The sequence below is a fragment of the Schistocerca nitens genome, chromosome 3 (assembly GCF_023898315.1).
Source record: "Schistocerca nitens isolate TAMUIC-IGC-003100 chromosome 3, iqSchNite1.1, whole genome shotgun sequence".
Taxonomy (NCBI): Eukaryota; Metazoa; Arthropoda; class Insecta; order Orthoptera; family Acrididae; genus Schistocerca; species Schistocerca nitens.
Window position 1 is genome coordinate 720014332 of NC_064616.1, and position 20935 is coordinate 720035266.

A 20935-nucleotide genomic window follows, 5' to 3' on the forward strand; every position below is an offset into this window, starting at 1 on the left:
TATTTTGTGTATTTGATTATACACTGATAGAAGAAAATAGCAATACCAAGAAGGAGTTGTGCGACATGAACGGAAGTTGGTAGGCGTGTATTTACATCTGAAAGACAATGTCATTTCAAATTTCGTGCCAGTCGCGTAACTGTGTCGCTAGTAGCGCCGCTATGAGGATGCAAGTCAGGTCGTGAGCGTTAGTTACTTTTGAGATTGGACAGTGTGAGTTGATGTTAGTCAAGAGTGCCTTCAAGACGACAAAGACGCCATTATCAACACCTCACTGAGTTTGAACGAGGTCATGTAATAGCACTACGAGAAGCTGGATGTCCCTTGTGCGGTACTGCGGAAAGACTAGGCAGGAACGTAGCCTCTGTAACTGCTGTTTCTGCTGGCAGCTGTGGTCACGAAAATGAACGGTCGCAAGAAGACCGGGCTCCTGACAGCCACGTGGCACTGCCGAGAGGGAAGACCAATGTGTTCGGCATATGACTCTGGCGCATAGTACTGCATCTGTAGCAGCAGTCTGAGCAGCAAAAAAATGGTTCAAATGGCTCTGAGCGCCGGCCGAAGTGGCCGTGCGGTAAAAGGCGCTGCAGTCTGGAACCGCAAGACCGCTACGGTCGCAGGTTCGAATCCTGCCTCGGGCATGGATGTTTGTGATGTCCTTAGGTTAGTTAGGTTTAACTAGTTCTAAGTTCTAGGGGACTAATGACCTCAGCAGTTGAGTCCCATAGTGCTCAGAACCATTTGAACCATTTTTTTGGCTCTGAGCACTAGGGGACTTAACTTCTGAGGTCATCAGTCCCCTAGAACTTAGAACTACTTAAACCTAACTAACCTAAGGACATCACACACATCCATTCCCGAGGCAGGATTCGAACCTGCGACCGTAGCGGTCGCGCGGTTCCAGACTGTAGCGCCTAGAACCGCTCGGCCACTCCGGCCGGCTCTGAGCAGCAGTTGGCACCACAGTGACACAATGAACTGTTACTTATAGGACAGCTCCGAGCCAGACGTCCTATTCCACTGAGCACAAACCTCCACCATTTGCGTCTCCAGTGGTGTCAAGCGAGAGCTCAATGGAGGGCAGAGTGGAGTCCTGTCGTGTTTTCTGATGAAAGCTGGTTCTGCCTCAGTGCCAGTGATGACCGTGTGTTGGTTAGAAGGGGGCTAGGTGAGCGCCTGCAACCAACCTATCTGCGCGCCAGACACACTGGACCTACACCTGGAGTTATATAATACGTTCTCCATAAGAATGTCCGCCTCGATAGCTGAGTGATCAGCGGGAAGGATTGCCGTCCTACGGGATTCCCGGCTGGATCGGGGATTTTCTCCGCTCAGAGACTGGGTGTTGTGTTGTCTTCATCATCATTTCCTCCCCATCCGGGGCACAGTGTGGCGTCGAATGTAATAAGACCTGCACCAAGGCGGCCGGACCTGCCCCGTAAGGGGCCTCCCGGCCAATGACACCAAACGCTCATTTCCATACTATGAGGGCAGTTCAATAAGTAATGCAACACATTTTTTTTCTGAAACAGGGGTTGTTTTATTCAGCATTGAAATACACCAGGTTATTCCCCAATCTTTTAGCTATACAACACTATTTTTCAACGTAATCTCCATTCAATGCTACGGCCTTACGCCACCTTGAAATGAGGGCCTGTATGCCTGCGCGGTACCATTCCACTGGTCGATGTCGGAGCCAACGTCGTACTGCATCAATAACTTCTTCATCATCCGCGTAGTGCGTCCCACGGATTGCGTCCTTCATTGGGCCAAACATATGGAAATCCGACGGTGCGAGATCGGGGCTGTAGGGTGCATGAGGAAGAACAGTCCACTGAAGTTTTGTGAGCTTCTCTCTGGTGCGAAGACTTGTGTGAGGTCTTGCGTTGTCATGAAGAAGGAGAAGTTCGTTCAGATTTTTGTGCCTACGAACACGCTGAAGTCGTTTCTTCAATTTCTGAAGAGTAGCACAATACACTTCAGAGTTGATCGTTTGACCATGGGGAAGGACATCGAACAGAATAACCCCTTCAGCGTCCCAGAAGACTGTAACCATGACTTTACCGGCTGAGGGTATGGCTTTAAACTTTTTCTTGGTAGGGGAGTGGGTGTGGCGCCACTCCATTGATTGCCGTTTTGTTTCAGGTTCGAAGTGATGAACCCATGTTTCATCGCCTGTAACAATCTTTGACAAGAAATTGTCACCCTCAGCCACATGACGAGCAAGCAATTCCGCACAGATGGTTCTCCTTTGCTCTTTATGGTGTTCGGTTAGACAACGAGGGACCCAGCGGAAACAAACCTTTGAATATCCCAACTGGTGAACAATTGTGACAGCACTACCAACAGAGATGTCAAGTTGAGCACTGAGTTGTTTGATGGTGATCCGTCGATCATCTCGAACGAGTGTGTTCGCACGCTCCGCCATTGCAGGAGTCACAGCTGTGCACGGCCGGCCCGCACGCGGGAGATCAGACAGTCTTGCTTGACCTTGCGGCGATGATGACACACGCTTTGCCAAACGACTCACCGTGCTTTTGTCCACTGTCAGACCACCGTAGACATTCTGCAAGCGCCTATGAATATCTGAGATGCCCTGGTTTTCCGCCAAAAGAAACTCGATCACTGCCCGTTGTTTGCAATGCACATCCGTTACAGACGCCATTTTAACAGCTCCGTACAGCGCTGCCACCTGTCGGAAGTCAATGAAACTATACGAGACGAAGCGGGAATGTTTGAAAATATTCCACAAGAAATTTCCGGTTTTTTCAACCAAAATTGGCCGAGAAAAAAAATGTGTTGCATTACTTATTGAACTGCCCTCGTATAAGAATAAACCTGATGTAAACATTGCGCTATGTATTCCTCTATGTTTGCTGGAACTTTACTGGATTTCCGTTTCACGTGGGACTGTAGACAAGCTGTCTCGAGTACTGTGAAGTAAGATAATAAGGGTACGTTTTGTGCTGTGCGTTACCCGCACATCGACTTAGCGATACTACAGGACAACAGCTTTACCGGCGCATTTAATTTGGACAGCACTGGCCGGTCAGCTGGTACAGCTAGCCTGCAGTGACGTGGCCAGCTCTACTTCACACGTAAAAAGAGACGAGCAGAGGAGCAATACAGCTTAGAATGTCACTCAATTTTTAAGCAGAATGAAATAATACACCGCAAATCTCCCACAATACCCTCCTTACACGACTAGACGAAAACCGCAACACGTTATCGTTTTTAGCTAACGTACTGTTGCAATTAAAAACAAGAATGATGAATCCAGAATGAGATTTTCACTCTGCAGCGGAAAGTGCGCTGATATGAAACTTCCTGGCAGATTAAAACTGTGTGCCCGACCGAGACTCGAACTCGGGACCTGGCAGAAGGAAAGCTGTGAGGACGGCTCAGTTGGTAGAGCGCTTGCCCTCGAAAGGCAATGGTCCTGAGTTCGAGTCTCGGTCCGGCACACAGTTTTAATCTGCCAGGAAGTTTCAAGAATGATGAAAATTCCTGACTTTAACCATAGGGTAATTTTTCTGCTTATGCTGTCTGTAACGCAAAAGAGTGTTGAGGGATTTCACCGTATAGTTAAATATTGAAACCACTAAAAGTATTAGTTACAGTCAGTCACCTGATAATCTCTTAGCTCCTTCCTTATCTGAATCCGAGAAATACATTTCAGTTCCGAGTTCGAGTCTCGGTCCAGCACACAGTTTTAATCTGCCAGGAAGTTTCAAGAATGATGAAAATTCCTGACTTAACCATAGGGTAATTTTTCTGCTTATGCTGTCTGTAACGCAAAAGAGTGTTGAGGGATTTCACCGTATAGTTAAATATTGAAACCACTAAAAGTATTACTTACAGTCAGTCACCTGATAATCTCTTAGCTCCTTCCTTATCTGAATCCGAGAAATACATTTCAGTTCCGAGTTCGAGTCTCGGTCCAGCACACAGTTTTAATCTGCCAGGAAGTTTCAAGAATGATGAAAATTCCTGACTTAACCATAGGGTAATTTTTCTGCTTATGCTGTCTGTAACGCAAAAGAGTGTTGAGGGATTTCACCGTATAGTTAAATATTGAAACCACTAAAAGTATTACTTACAGTCAGCCACCTGATAATCTCTTAGCTCCTTCCTTATCTGAATCCGAGAAATACATTTCAGTTCCGAGTTCGAGTCTCGGTCCGACACACAGTTTTAATCTGCCAGGAAGTTTCAAGAATGATGAAAAATCCTGACTTAACCATAGGGTAATTTTTCTGCTTATGCTGTCTGTAACGCAAAAGAGTGTTGAGGGATTTCACCGTATAGTTAAATATTGAAACCACTAAAAGTATTAGTTACAGTCAGTCACCTGATAATCTCTTAGCTCCTTCCTTATCTGAATCCGAGAAATACATTTCAGTTCCGAGTTCGAGTCTCGGTCCAGCACACAGTTTTAATCTGCCAGGAAGTTTCAAGAATGATGAAAATTCCTGACTTAACCATAGGGTAATTTTTCTGCTTATGCTGTCTGTAACGCAAAAGAGTGTTGAGGGATTTCACCGTATAGTTAAATATTGAAACCACTAAAAGTATTACTTACAGTCAGTCACCTGATAATCTCTTAGCTCCTTCCTTATCTGAATCCGAGAAATACATTTCAGTTCCGAGTTCGAGTCTCGGTCCAGCACACAGTTTTAATCTGCCAGGAAGTTTCAAGAATGATGAAAATTCCTGACTTAACCATAGGGTAATTTTTCTGCTTATGCTGTCTGTAACGCAAAAGAGTGTTGAGGGATTTCACCGTATAGTTAAATATTGAAACCACTAAAAGTATTACTTACAGTCAGCCACCTGATAATCTCTTAGCTCCTTCCTTATCTGAATCCGAGAAATACATTTCAGTTCCGAGTTCGAGTCTCGGTCCGACACACAGTTTTAATCTGCCAGGAAGTTTCAAGAATGATGAAAAATCCTGACTTAACCATAGGGTAATTTTTCTGCTTATGCTGTCTGTAACGCAAAAGAGTGTTGAGGGATTTCACCGTATAGTTAAATATTGAAACCACTAAAAGTATTAGTTACAGTCAGTCACCTGATAATCTCTTAGCTCCTTCCTTATCTGAATCCGAGAAATACATTTCAGTTCCGAGTTCGAGTCTCGGTCCAGCACACAGTTTTAATCTGCCAGGAAGTTTCAAGAATGATGAAAATTCCTGACTTAACCATAGGGTAATTTTTCTGCTTATGCTGTCTGTAACGCAAAAGAGTGTTGAGGGATTTCACCGTATAGTTAAATATTGAAACCACTAAAAGTATTAGTTACAGTCAGTCACCTGATAATCTCTTAGCTCCTTCCTTATCTGAATCCGAGAAATACATTTCAGTTCCGAGTTCGAGTCTCGGTCCAGCACACAGTTTTAATCTGCCAGGAAGTTTCAAGAATGATGAAAATTCCTGACTTAACCATAGGGTAATTTTTCTGCTTATGCTGTCTGTAACGCAAAAGAGTGTTGAGGGATTTCACCGTATAGTTAAATATTGAAACCACTAAAAGTATTACTTACAGTCAGCCACCTGATAATCTCTTAGCTCCTTCCTTATCTGAATCCGAGAAATACATTTCAGTTCCGAGTTCGAGTCTCGGTCCGACACACAGTTTTAATCTGCCAGGAAGTTTCAAGAATGATGAAAAATCCTGACTTAACCATAGGGTAATTTTTCTGCTTATGCTGTCTGTAACGCAAAAGAGTGTTGAGGGATTTCACCGTATAGTTAAATATTGAAACCACTAAAAGTATTACTTACAGTCAGTCACCTGATAATCTCTTAGCTCCTTCCTTATCTGAATCCGAGAAATACATTTCAGTTCCGAGTTCGAGTCTCGGTCCAGCACACAGTTTTAATCTGCCAGGAAGTTTCAAGAATGATGAAAATTCCTGACTTAACCATAGGGTAATTTTTCTGCTTATGCTGTCTGTAACGCAAAAGAGTGTTGAGGGATTTCACCGTATAGTTAAATATTGAAACCACTAAAAGTATTACTTACAGTCAGCCACCTGATAATCTCTTAGCTCCTTCCTTATCTGAATCCGAGAAATACATTTCAGTTCCGAGTTCGAGTCTCGGTCCGACACACAGTTTTAATCTGCCAGGAAGTTTCAAGAATGATGAAAAATCCTGACTTAACCATAGGGTAATTTTTCTGCTTATGCTGTCTGTAACGCAAAAGAGTGTTGAGGGATTTCACCGTATAGTTAAATATTGAAACCACTAAAAGTATTACTTACAGTCAGTCACCTGATAATCTCTTAGCTCCTTCCTTATCTGAATCCGAGAAATACATTTCAGTTCCGAGTTCGAGTCTCGGTCCAGCACACAGTTTTAATCTGCCAGGAAGTTTCAAGAATGATGAAAATTCCTGACTTAACCATAGGGTAATTTTTCTGCTTATGCTGTCTGTAACGCAAAAGAGTGTTGAGGGATTTCACCGTATAGTTAAATATTGAAACCACTAAAAGTATTACTTACAGTCAGTCACCTGATAATCTCTTAGCTCCTTCCTTATCTGAATCCGAGAAATACATTTCAGTTCCGAGTTCGAGTCTCGGTCCAGCACACAGTTTTAATCTGCCAGGAAGTTTCAAGAATGATGAAAATTCCTGACTTAACCATAGGGTAATTTTTCTGCTTATGCTGTCTGTAACGCAAAAGAGTGTTGAGGGATTTCACCGTATAGTTAAATATTGAAACCACTAAAAGTATTAGTTACAGTCAGTCACCTGATAATCTCTTAGCTCCTTCCTTATCTGAATCCGAGAAATACATTTCAGTTCCGAGTTCGAGTCTCGGTCCAGCACACAGTTTTAATCTGCCAGGAAGTTTCAAGAATGATGAAAATTCCTGACTTAACCATAGGGTAATTTTTCTGCTTATGCTGTCTGTAACGCAAAAGAGTGTTGAGGGATTTCACCGTATAGTTAAATATTGAAACCACTAAAAGTATTAGTTACAGTCAGTCACCTGATAATCTCTTAGCTCCTTCCTTATCTGAATCCGAGAAATACATTTCAGTTCCGAGTTCGAGTCTCGGTCCAGCACACAGTTTTAATCTGCCAGGAAGTTTCAAGAATGATGAAAATTCCTGACTTAACCATAGGGTAATTTTTCTGCTTATGCTGTCTGTAACGCAAAAGAGTGTTGAGGGATTTCACCGTATAGTTAAATATTGAAACCACTAAAAGTATTAGTTACAGTCAGTCACCTGATAATCTCTTAGCTCCTTCCTTATCTGAATCCGAGAAATACATTTCAGTTCCGAGTTCGAGTCTCGGTCCAGCACACAGTTTTAATCTGCCAGGAAGTTTCAAGAATGATGAAAATTCCTGACTTAACCATAGGGTAATTTTTCTGCTTATGCTGTCTGTAACGCAAAAGAGTGTTGAGGGATTTCACCGTATAGTTAAATATTGAAACCACTAAAAGTATTACTTACAGTCAGTCACCTGATAATCTCTTAGCTCCTTCCTTATCTGAATCCGAGAAATACATTTCAGTTCCGAGTTCGAGTCTCGGTCCAGCACACAGTTTTAATCTGCCAGGAAGTTTCAAGAATGATGAAAATTCCTGACTTAACCATAGGGTAATTTTTCTGCTTATGCTGTCTGTAACGCAAAAGAGTGTTGAGGGATTTCACCGTATAGTTAAATATTGAAACCACTAAAAGTATTACTTACAGTCAGTCACCTGATAATCTCTTAGCTCCTTCCTTATCTGAATCCGAGAAATACATTTCAGTTCCGAGTTCGAGTCTCGGTCCAGCACACAGTTTTAATCTGCCAGGAAGTTTCAAGAATGATGAAAATTCCTGACTTAACCATAGGGTAATTTTTCTGCTTATGCTGTCTGTAACGCAAAAGAGTGTTGAGGGATTTCACCGTATAGTTAAATATTGAAACCACTAAAAGTATTAGTTACAGTCAGTCACCTGATAATCTCTTAGCTCCTTCCTTATCTGAATCCGAGAAATACATTTCAGTTCCGAGTTCGAGTCTCGGTCCAGCACACAGTTTTAATCTGCCAGGAAGTTTCAAGAATGATGAAAATTCCTGACTTAACCATAGGGTAATTTTTCTGCTTATGCTGTCTGTAACGCAAAAGAGTGTTGAGGGATTTCACCGTATAGTTAAATATTGAAACCACTAAAAGTATTACTTACAGTCAGTCACCTGATAATCTCTTAGCTCCTTCCTTATCTGAATCCGAGAAATACATTTCAGTTCCGAGTTCGAGTCTCGGTCCAGCACACAGTTTTAATCTGCCAGGAAGTTTCAAGAATGATGAAAATTCCTGACTTAACCATAGGGTAATTTTTCTGCTTATGCTGTCTGTAACGCAAAAGAGTGTTGAGGGATTTCACCGTATAGTTAAATATTGAAACCACTAAAAGTATTAGTTACAGTCAGTCACCTGATAATCTCTTAGCTCCTTCCTTATCTGAATCCGAGAAATACATTTCAGTTCCGAGTTCGAGTCTCGGTCCAGCACACAGTTTTAATCTGCCAGGAAGTTTCAAGAATGATGAAAATTCCTGACTTAACCATAGGGTAATTTTTCTGCTTATGCTGTCTGTAACGCAAAAGAGTGTTGAGGGATTTCACCGTATAGTTAAATATTGAAACCACTAAAAGTATTAGTTACAGTCAGTCACCTGATAATCTCTTAGCTCCTTCCTTATCTGAATCCGAGAAATACATTTCAGTTCCGAGTTCGAGTCTCGGTCCAGCACACAGTTTTAATCTGCCAGGAAGTTTCAAGAATGATGAAAATTCCTGACTTAACCATAGGGTAATTTTTCTGCTTATGCTGTCTGTAACGCAAAAGAGTGTTGAGGGATTTCACCGTATAGTTAAATATTGAAACCACTAAAAGTATTAGTTACAGTCAGTCACCTGATAATCTCTTAGCTCCTTCCTTATCTGAATCCGAGAAATACATTTCAGTTCCGAGTTCGAGTCTCGGTCCAGCACACAGTTTTAATCTGCCAGGAAGTTTCAAGAATGATGAAAATTCCTGACTTAACCATAGGGTAATTTTTCTGCTTATGCTGTCTGTAACGCAAAAGAGTGTTGAGGGATTTCACCGTATAGTTAAATATTGAAACCACTAAAAGTATTACTTACAGTCAGTCACCTGATAATCTCTTAGCTCCTTCCTTATCTGAATCCGAGAAATACATTTCAGTTCCGAGTTCGAGTCTCGGTCCAGCACACAGTTTTAATCTGCCAGGAAGTTTCAAGAATGATGAAAATTCCTGACTTAACCATAGGGTAATTTTTCTGCTTATGCTGTCTGTAACGCAAAAGAGTGTTGAGGGATTTCACCGTATAGTTAAATATTGAAACCACTAAAAGTATTACTTACAGTCAGTCACCTGATAATCTCTTAGCTCCTTCCTTATCTGAATCCGAGAAATACATTTCAGTTCCGAGTTCGAGTCTCGGTCCAGCACACAGTTTTAATCTGCCAGGAAGTTTCAAGAATGATGAAAATTCCTGACTTAACCATAGGGTAATTTTTCTGCTTATGCTGTCTGTAACGCAAAAGAGTGTTGAGGGATTTCACCGTATAGTTAAATATTGAAACCACTAAAAGTATTACTTACAGTCAGCCACCTGATAATCTCTTAGCTCCTTCCTTATCTGAATCCGAGAAATACATTTCAGTTCCGAGTTCGAGTCTCGGTCCGACACACAGTTTTAATCTGCCAGGAAGTTTCAAGAATGATGAAAAATCCTGACTTAACCATAGGGTAATTTTTCTGCTTATGCTGTCTGTAACGCAAAAGAGTGTTGAGGGATTTCACCGTATAGTTAAATATTGAAACCACTAAAAGTATTACTTACAGTCAGCCACCTGATAATCTCTTAGCTCCTTCCTTATCTGAATCCGAGAAATACATTTCAGTTCCGAGTTCGAGTCTCGGTCCGACACACAGTTTTAATCTGCCAGGAAGTTTCAAGAATGATGAAAAATCCTGACTTAACCATAGGGTAATTTTTCTGCTTATGCTGTCTGTAACGCAAAAGAGTGTTGAGGGATTTCACCGTATAGTTAAATATTGAAACCACTAAAAGTATTACTTACAGTCAGCCACCTGATAATCTCTTAGCTCCTTCCTTATCTGAATCCGAGAAATACATTTCAGTTCTCGAAGTGTCACCTGCTACGTTGATAACGAGCCTATCAACAACAGAATCCACGAAGCCAACCAGGCGCAGCTTTTCTCTTCTTCTTTTATGACGAGCCGTTCTATATTCCACCAGAGTTCGGCAGTGACGTGTGAAAAAGCTGCGTGCGTTAGTTCTAGTATGTCTGGTAGCTTACAGTCTTGTTGCTTCTAGGGCCAAATCCCGCAGCTTGGCTCCAGATCAGTTCTGTTGGGTTCATATTGCAATGGTACAATAGCAAATGTAAAAATGTGGCATTTGTTTGATGTTCTCGATGCTGTGAAAATGATGGTTTCTCCTGTTTCTCCGATACTTTTCTACCTCTGTGGTATAAAACGATGGACATAGTCCAAATAAATAGAATTTGCTTTTTTATTTTTTCCTCAAAAAATTAAATTGTTATGTTTTCTTAATTTAAACAACTTTTATAAACAATCTTTCATAAAATATCGATAATTAAGAATTTGTATCTGAAATGGAAACAGGAATTTCTCGTACAATATGTAATTAGAAACAAGAAGACGTGTATTATTCATAAAAAATGACTATGAGTTTTATAATTACGAGATGTAGGTATTTCAAATTGAAGTTCGTTTATATCCAATTACGCTACCGACTGCGCTACAAACTATGTTGTATTGTTACTGAACTGCACTACATACGAGATTGGAGAAGCTTCAAAGCCGATTATCTCCGTGAATTTATGAAAAACATTAAGAACGGCCTATTTCTCGGCACTATTTAACCGTGTTCCACACGCGTGATTCACTACGAAACAGAAAGCAGCCTTAGCCATTTTTATACTGCGCATTAACAGCGCGACAATCAGAGCACAACGGTGCAGATGCTGTGACTGTACACGATTTTTGAAATGAAAACTACGTAGCTAAAGCGTTATTAAGAAAAACGTTGATGGCCGTTAATACATTTGAAATCTTAAAGTTTCATTTAACGTAACTTAGTAATAAGATATGTAATACATAAGTAGGATTTTCTCTGCCTCGTGATGACTGGGTGTTGTGTGCTGTCCTTAGGTTAGTTAGGTTTAAGTAGTTCTAAGTTCTACGGGACTGATGACCATAGATGTTAAGTCCCATAGTGCTCAGAGCCATTTGAACCATTTTTGAATCGGTGGGTTCAGGAGGGTAATACGGAACGCCGTGCTGGATACCAACGGCCTCGTATCACTAGCAGTCGAGATGACAGGCATCTTATCCGCACGGCTGCCGGATCGTGCAGCCACGTCTCGATCCCTGAGTCAACAGATGGGGACGTTTGCAAGACAACAACCATCTGTACGAACAGTTCGACGACGTTTGCAGTAGCATGGAATATCAGCTCGGAGACCATGGATGCGGTTACCCTTGACGCTGCATCACTGACAGGAGCGCCTGCGATGGTGTACTCAACGACAAACCTGGGTGCACGAATGGCAAAACGTCATTTTTTGGATGAATCCAGGTTCTGTTTACAGCATCATGATGGTCGCATCCGTGTTTGGCGACATCGCGGTGAACGTACATTGGAAGCGTGTATTCGTCATCGCCATACTGGCCTATCACCCAGCGTGACGGTATAGGGTACCATTGGTTACACGTCTCGGTCACCTGTCGTCCGCATTGACAGCACTGAACAGTGGACATTACATTTCAGATGTGTTACGACCCGTGGCTCTACCCTTCATTCGATCCCTGCGAAACACTACATTTCAGCAGGATAATGCACGACCGCATATTGCAGGTCCTGTACGGGACTTTCTGGATACAGATAATGTTCGACTGCTGTCCTGGCCAGCACATTCTCCATATCTCTCACCAACTGAATACGTCTGGTCAATGGTGACCGAGCAACTGGCTCGTCACAATACGGCAGTCACTACTCTTGATGAACTGTGGTATCGTGTTGAAGCTGCATGGGCAGCTTTACCTGTACACGCCATCCAAACTCTGTTTGACTCAATGCCCAGGCGTATCAAGGCCGTTATTACCGCCAGAGGTGGTTGTTCTGGGTACTGATTTCTCAGGATCTATGCTCCCAAATTGCGTGAAAACGTAATCACATGTCAGTTCTGGTATAATATATTTGTCCAATGAATACTCGTTTATCATCTGCATTTCTTCTTGGTGTAGCAATTTTAATGACCAGTAGTGTATGTTAACTAGACAAATGTATTCCCAAACTTTCATTTCTCTAGTTTTATTATTTTTTGGTGTTGTGATTTTATTGCGTCATTGTATTTGAGAACAGTTTGTCTTTCTAAAACCCACACCTCCGAAGGGCATCACATGATGTTAACCCTTGCAACAGCAAAATGCGTCTGACGCAGTTGGCGCCAATCAGTCGCCTTGTCCCCTTTATCACTGCGGTTTCCCGCTGTTGGCGGTTTAAACCGATTCACCTATTATATCTGTAGTTTTTACTGCGTCTGCTTCATGATCGGCGCGCGATCCCACTACACACGACTAGCACGTATTTACTATTCATTGTTTTCCTGTTTGTGGGACCGGTCGGACAGCACGCACAAAGTTCACGGAATCCATGTAAGTGTTTCTACAGAATATGTTCCTTTTTATCTCATCTTAGATTCTCGGTGATTCAGATGACTATTGGTTTCTCGTTGTAATGTAGTTTTGGTAAATTCCTAGGTTCCCTCCTTTATACTTTAGACACGCAACTGTTGTTCCGCGAGTAACGTCCCGCCTCCTTTTTTATTGATTCAGTTCTCAATTGTCTATAACTGCTTATGCGCCACATTTTTTATTTTTTGAGGATTCACTCACTATAGTTCACACCATATAATGGAATTTTAGTATAAGCAATAAAAATACTGTTCGTTCAGCAAATGTTGTGCGGTTTCTTCAATTTAAAATATGGATTTGTGCAGTTGCGGCTGTGCCACAAGATGAGTTCTTTGTGAATCATCTGTGTACAGTAAAATTCCTGAAACGGACCGGCTTTCGAAATGGACGGACCTGTACCCAATGAAACGCCTTTGGGATGAATTTCAGTCAGCTTTGCTCCAGACCCCAATCTTTTCTGGTCGACTCTTGAGGAAGAATAGGCTGCCTTTCTTCTTCAACCATTCAGATACCTCATTGAAAGTGTCTCCAGCAGAGTTCAAGTCGTCATAAAGGCGGAGGGAGGACGCAGCCTGTATTAATGTCTATTAATAGGTGTCTGGATACAGTGTATGTATCCGTTCTTGGGGAGATACTAGAGCATATGTAATACTCCACGACGCGTCGCTATACAGTCTGTAAGAACCATGTCAGTCAACATTATTAACAGTTATTTTAAATAAATGTCATGAACAGAAACAGAACTGACGGTAAACTGTACCGTGACACAAGTGTATCCGGTTTGCGGGGGCGTTGTTACGTTTGTCACGTAATTTGTTAGCTAAATTTCTTTCTGCACGCGATACTACAGCCCGCAGAAGGTAATGAGTTGTTAATTGGCATATTTTAATGTCAAAATATGCCTCTTGCTGTGCAATAGGCAACTGCACGAGCCATTGGAGACTGTGTGTTCCTGATATCTAACCACTCAGCAGAAAACGATGACAAATCTATGTCTGACTGTTGTTCTGGTCTTCAGTCCGATGTCTGGTTTGATCGAGCTCTCCATGCTACTCTATTCTCTGCAAGCCTCTTCATCTCCGAAAAATTACTGCAACCTACATCCTTTTGAGTCTGTTTACTGTATTCATCTCTTGGTTTCCCTCTACGACCCCCCCCCCCCCCCGCCCTCCCCACGCTTCACTCCAGAACTAATCTGGTTAATCTGGTGAACCCATGATGCCTCAGAATGTGTCCTAGCAACCGATCCCTTCCTCTAGTCGGGTTGTGCCACAAATTTCTTTTCTCCCAAATTCTGTTCAATACCTCCCCATTAGTTTCGTGATATACCATTCTAACCTTCAGCATCCTTCAGTAGCACGAAATTTCAAAACCTTCTGTTCTCTTCTTATCAAAACTGCTTATCGTCAATGTTTCACTTTCACACATGGCTACGCTTCATACAAATACTTTCGAAACAGACTTCCTGGCACTTAAATCTATACTCGACGTTAACAAATTTCTTCTCTTCAGTAACGCATTTCTTGCCATTGCCAGTCTACATTTTATACCCTCTCTACTTAGACCATCATCAGTTATTTTGCTGCCCAAATAGCAAAACTCATCTAATACTTTAAGTGTCTCTTTTCCTAATCTAGCTCCCTCAGCATCACCCGATTTAATTCGACTACATTCCATTATTCTCGTTTTGCTTTTGCTAATGCTCATCTTATAACTCCTCCTTTCAAGATACTATCCATTCCGTTTAACTGCTCTTCCAAGTCCTTTGCTGTCTCTGACATAATTACAATGTCTTCAGCAAACCTCAAAGCTTTTACTTTTTCTCCATGGACTTTAATTTCTACTCCAAATTTTTCTTTTGTTTCCTTTACTGCTTGCTCAATACACAGATTGAATAACATCAGTGATAGGTTACAACCCTGCTTCATTCCCTTCTCAAACACTGCTTTCCTTTCGTGCCCCTCGACTTTTATAACAACCATCTGGTTTCTGTACAAATTGTAAATAGCCTTTCGCTCCCTGCATTTTATCCCTGCCACCTTTAGAATTTGAAAGAGAGTATTCCAATCAATACTATCAAAAGCTTTCTCTATGTCTACAAACGCTATAAATGTAGGTCTGCTTTCCCATTAACCTATGTTCCATGGGAAATCGTAGGTTAGTATTGCCTCAGGTGTTCCTACATTTCTCCGGAATCCAAACTGATCTTCCCTGAGGTCGGCTTCTAATAATTTTTCCATTCTTCTTTAAAGAATTCGTGTTCTGGTATACTGAGGACATGAAGGTTCTTAACACACAGTGAAGTAAGTGGCACAGTAGTCAACCTAATGTACATGTATTTACTGCAGTGAGTTTCAAATTCCCTGTGGCTATTCTGATTTATGTTTTGCGTTCTTCCGCAAATCATTTAAGATGAATTCGTCGATGGTCCCTTAAACCATATAGATTTCGTTCGCCATCCTTATTAAACTGAGCCAGTGCTCCGTTTATAAGGAGGACTAAGACAGGATATTGAAAGTATATAAAGAAGAGCTGCGCTGATGGTCACTTGTTTGTTAGGCCAATGGGAGAGCTTTACCGAAACGCTGAAAAGACTGAATAGGCAGACACTTAAATTTAGACGCCAACTACTCCACGAAAGCACACCTACAAACTTTTATGAAACTGTATCTGCGTATCGCTTCCACAGAAATCACGAAGACAAGGTTAAGCTAATTACAACGCTCACAGTACCATTTAAGGTATCATTCATCCCATGTCCCATACGTGAATGGAATGCAAAAACACACAACACACAACTGTTTGTGAAAATTGGCAACACCCAAAAGTAATGATCTGAATCACTCAAAAACTAAAGTATATATAGAACAGTGGAATTATAATAAGTGATTAATATTGCAGAGAGATGGCGTGCACGTAGATACAGCAGAGCTCTCTTTTCTGTGTCTGGACAGGCCAGTGTTACGCCACACCCAGCTATTGCCAAGCTGTCAAAGAGGAAACGTGCAAGCAAGTGCTGGTATGCTGTCAACACACGGAGCGTGCATTAGAACGTTGAGCGACGAACATGTCGACTTTCTGACGTCACAGCTTGGAAAATGGACGTTGGGAAGTCTTTCCGAATATGCAGAGCAATATCTAGCATGTTAGATATTCTGTATGTCTTTGAACGTTGACCAATGAGATGGAAGAACGCCACCTACGTCATAGGTACGCCAACACTTTTTCAGAACTGAATCGCGAGACGCCATATTGGCTTTCAGTTGGTGCCCATGTATTGGTTATATGCCGTTTCTAAAATTTCTCGAAAACCCGTAGTTAATTGTACGATTCATTGTAATAAAATGACGAGAAACATCATACGGCTGGTTAAAGAATTATTGTAATTCGCGTATTGTGGAATTATGCCTTTTCAAGGCAATGGCACATTGACTATCCATCAAAAATGCATTGTTCTTTGCGCAATTTGTTACAAGTAAATGTCGGTTAATAACATAGCTACGTGAGCAGGGTCGCAGAATTGTAATAAACAGTTGCTATGTTGCAAGTCTGCGTATCACTATGTCCACACTTTTTATTTACTAACCTTCAGGTTTTCTAATGCTTTCTGATGTTTTCTTATTGGTTTAAAAAAAGCAGAGCACTCCGTCTTCAGGCCACGAGTGGCCTACCGGGACCATCTGACCGCCGTGTCATCCTCGGTGGAGGATGCGGACAGGAGGGGCGTGGGGTCAGCACACCGCTCTCCCGTCGTAGGATGGTATTTTTGACCGAAGCCGCTACTATTCGGTCGAGTAGCCCCTCAATTGCCATAACGAGGCTGAGTGCACCCCGAAAAATGGCAACAGCGCATGATGGCCTGGATGGTCACCCATCCAAGTGCCGGCCACGCCCGACAGCGCTTAACTTCGGTGATCTCACGGGAACCGGTGTAGCTAGTGCGAAAAGGCCGTTGCCCTTCTTCATGGTTTAATAAAAGTATATTCTGTAATAAGATAACAGATGCTGTGTCACAAGTCTGCGTATCGCTATATCCACACATTCTCTTCACTAGCCTTCAGGTTTTCTAGTGGATTCTGATATTTTCTTATTAGTTTCATAACAGTAAATTCTGTACTATTCGATGTCATGTAAATATAAATGATGAATGAGTTTCTTCGACTGGTTTAATCTACAAGACAGTTTGCACTATTTGCAGTAAGATATTTTGCACTTTCTTGTTTTATGTTTTACATTTCACACGTTGTATGGATTCTGCTATTAAATAGGAACAGTGATCAATTAAGAACGACTTTAGGGTATTACTAAAATGTAAGAATGAATAAACAGTTTTTATCTTATGGGGTTAACTATTGTAAGTTTGTATCGCACTATTTTGTAATGAAACTTTTACACCGAAGAGCGAAAGAAACTGATACACCTGCCTAATATCGTGTAGGGTCCCCGTGAGCATGCAGAAGTGCCGCAACACGACGTGGCATGGATTCGACTAATGTCTGAAGTAGTGCTGCTGGGAATTGACGCCATGAATCCTGCAGGGCTGTCCATAAACCCGTAAGAGTACGAGGGGGTGGAGATTCCTTCTGAACAGCACGTTGCAAAGCGTCCCAGATATGCTCAATAATGTTCGTTTCTGGGGAGTTTGGCGGCCAGCGGAAGTGTTTAAGCTCAGAAGAATGTTCCTGGAGCAACTCTGTAGCTATTTTGGACGTGTGGGATGTCGCATTGTCCTGCTGGAATTTCTCAAGTCCGTCGGAATGCACAATGGACATGAATGGATGCAGATAATCAACTGTCAGAATCGTAACTAGAAGTATCAGGGGTCCCATATCACTCTAACTGCACACCTCCAACGAATACATACCCTCCACAAGCTTAAACAGTCCTCTGCTGACATGCAGGGCCCATGGATTCGTGAGGTTGTCTCCATACCTGTACCCGTCCATACGCTCGATACAATTTGAAACGAGACTCGTCCGCCCAGACAACATGTGTCTAGTCATCAAGAGTCCAATGTCGGTGTTGACGGGCCTAGGCGAGGCGCAAAGCTTTGTGTCGTGCAGTCATCAAGGGTACACGAGTGAGTCTTCGGCTCCGAAAACCCATATCGATGATGTTTCGTTGAATGGCTCGCACGCTTGTTGATAACCCAGCACTGAAATCTGCAGCAATCTGCGGAAGGGCTGCACTCCTGTCACGTTGAACGATTCTCCTCAGTCGTCGTTGGTCCCGTTCTTTTTCCGCCCACAGCGATGTCGGGGATTTGATGTTTTACCGAATACCTCTTATTTGCGGTATACTCGTGAAATGGGTAGTACGGGAAAATCCCCACCTCATCGCTACCTCAGAGATACTGTGTCCCATCGTTCGTGCGCTGACTATAACACCACGTTCAAACTCACTTAAATCTTGATAACCTACCATTGTAGCAGCAGTAACCGATATAACAACTGCGCCAGACACCGCAGCGCCGTATTCTGCCTGTTTACATATCTCTGTATTTGAGTACGCGTGCCTATACCAGTTTCTTTGGCGCTTCAGTGTATAACCGATGTCCTTATTGTTTGGACATGGTACTTTTCTTTTTGCCTTGTAACAAGTTCATGGATATTGGAGTTTTTATTAATGTATACTACAGAAAGAACAACATAGTTAGCATTTTGTCAAGGGAGGGAATGCGCGTTTTAATAGAGCTAAAGCAGGAATTTTGCGCCGATCCCATTTCGTAAACAGTGTGATTTGCGAGCCAGACACAGCCGACAGCTGCCACTGGAGTGCACTGTGTTCGCGTAACACGCTGAGGCACATCTACCGCATGCACAAGTAGCATTCAGCTGCGCTTTGAACTCGGCACACTCAACGTTGACGTCCGTTAAGCACGGTCCGTGTGCTGAAGGCCGAAGCGTGCAGTATCAGCTCGTGAGCGAGTTCGCATAGGGTAGAATGATTGGTGTCTAGGAAGCAGGTTTGCCGTATCGTGGCAGTGCGACCCATACTATGCATGCTTCTACGACAGTGTTGTGTGTGTGGAACCAGTGGATATGAAATGAAAATGAAATGTCGTGTGGCTAGGGCCTCCCGTCGGGTAGACCGTTCGCCTGGTGCAGGTCTTTCGATTTGACGCCACTTCGGCGACCTGCGCGTCGATGGGGATGAAATGATGATGATTAGGACAACACAACACCCAGTCCCTGGGCGGAGAAAATCTCCGACCCAGCCGGGAATCGAACCCGGGCCCTGAGGATCGACAGTTTGTCACGCTGACCACTCAGCTACCGGGGGCGGACACCAGTGGATATAAGAGGGTCGTACATAGCGATGAGCGGGTACTGGGCCACAAAATGTCACCACAGCGCGGGATGACCGCCATCATGTCTAGGTGTTTTTAATCGGCAGAACAGCTTTGTCAACAATATTGGCCTGATGCCGGCGTAATGCGCCGTGTGTAAATAAGTATGTGTCGACGGTTCGATACCGTCTGCTGAGGGCTGGACTGGTGACATAAAAGCTATTGTGTCGGCATCCTTTGACCATAAACCATCATCACCTCACATTGCAATAGACACGAGAACGCTGTCACTGGTATGAGAATGCCAGTGTTTGTGGAAGAGTCCCGCTACAACTTGTCCTACAGTGATGGTCGCGTACGTGTTATATGCTAACGTGTTGAGCGCAGGGCAGCAGGTCGCATTGCTGAATGGCGTAGCAGACAAATTCCGAGTGTGATGATTTTGGGGCGCTAAGAGCTGTAACATGAAAATTTGCCACCTACGTGTTGAGTGAAATATGAACAGCAATAGCTATAATACTGGCCATTAAAATTGCTACACCACGAAGATGACGTGCTACAGACGCGAAATTTAACCGACAGGAAGAAGATGCTGTGATATGCAAATGATTAGGTTTTCAGAGAATTCACACAAGTTTGGCGCCGGTGCCGACACCTACAACGTGCTGACGTGAGGAAAGTTTCCAACCGATTTCTCATACACAAACAGCAGTTGACCGGCGTTGCCTGGTGAAACGTTGTTGTTATGCCTCGTATAAGGAGGAGAAATGCGTACCATCACGTTTCCGACTTTGATAAAGGTCGGATTGTAGCCTATCGCGATTGTGGTTTATCGTATCGCGACATTGCTGCTCGCGTTGGTCAAGATCCAATGAGTGTTAGCAGAATATGGAATAGGTGGGTTCAGGAGGGTAACGCCGTGCTGGATACCAACGACCTCGTATCACTAGCAGTCGAGATGACAGGCATCTTATCCGCATGGCTGTAACGGATCGTGGAGCCACGTCGCGATCCCTGAGTCAACAGATAGGGACGTTTGCAAGACCATCTGCACGAACAGTTCGACGACATTTGCAGCAGCATGGACTATCAGCTCGGAGTCCCTGGGTGCGATTACCCTTGACGCGGCATCACTGACAGGAGCGCCTGCGATGGTGTACTCAACGACAAACCTGGGTGCACGAATGGCAAAACGTCATTTTTACGGATGAATCCAGGTTCTGTTTACAGCATCATGATGGTCGCATCCGTGTTTGGCGTCATTGCGGTGAACGTACATTGGAAGCGTGTATTCGAAAAAAATAGCTCTGAGAACTATGGGACTTAACATCTATGGTCATCAGTCCCCTAGAACTTAGAACTACTTAAACCTAACTAACCTAAGGACATCACACAACACCCAGTCGTCACGAGGCAGAGAAAATCCCTGACCCCGCCGGGAATCGAACCCGGGAACCCGGGCGCGGGAAGCGAGAACGCTACCGCACGACCACGAGCTGCGGACAGCGTGTATTCGTCATCGCCATACTGGCCTATCAGCCAGCGTGATGGTATGGGGTGCCACTGGTTACACGTCTCGGTCACCTCTTGTTCGCATTGACGGCACTTTGAACAGTGGACGTTACATTTCAGATGTGTTACGACCCGTGGCTCCACCCTTCATTCGATCCCTCCGAAACACTACATTTCAGCAGGATAATGCACGACCGTATTTTGCAGGTCCTGTACGGGCCTTTCTGGATACAGAAAATGTTCGACTGCTGCCCTGGCCAGCACATTCTCCAGATCTCTCACCAATTGAAAACTTCTGGTCAATGGTGGCCGAGCAACTGGCTCGCCTCACTACGCCAGTCACTACT

The 20935-nt window shown here is 43.2% G+C and overlaps 1 non-coding gene across 1 annotated transcript; it reads left to right on the forward strand.

Moving 5' to 3' along the window:
- Window positions 1-3390: 3390 nt before the first annotated feature.
- On the forward strand, window positions 3391-3465 carry Trnas-cga (transfer RNA serine (anticodon CGA)). The gene has a single exon. It is a non-coding gene; the product is annotated as a tRNA-Ser (tRNA).
- The last annotated feature ends 17470 nt before the right edge of the window (window positions 3466-20935 follow it).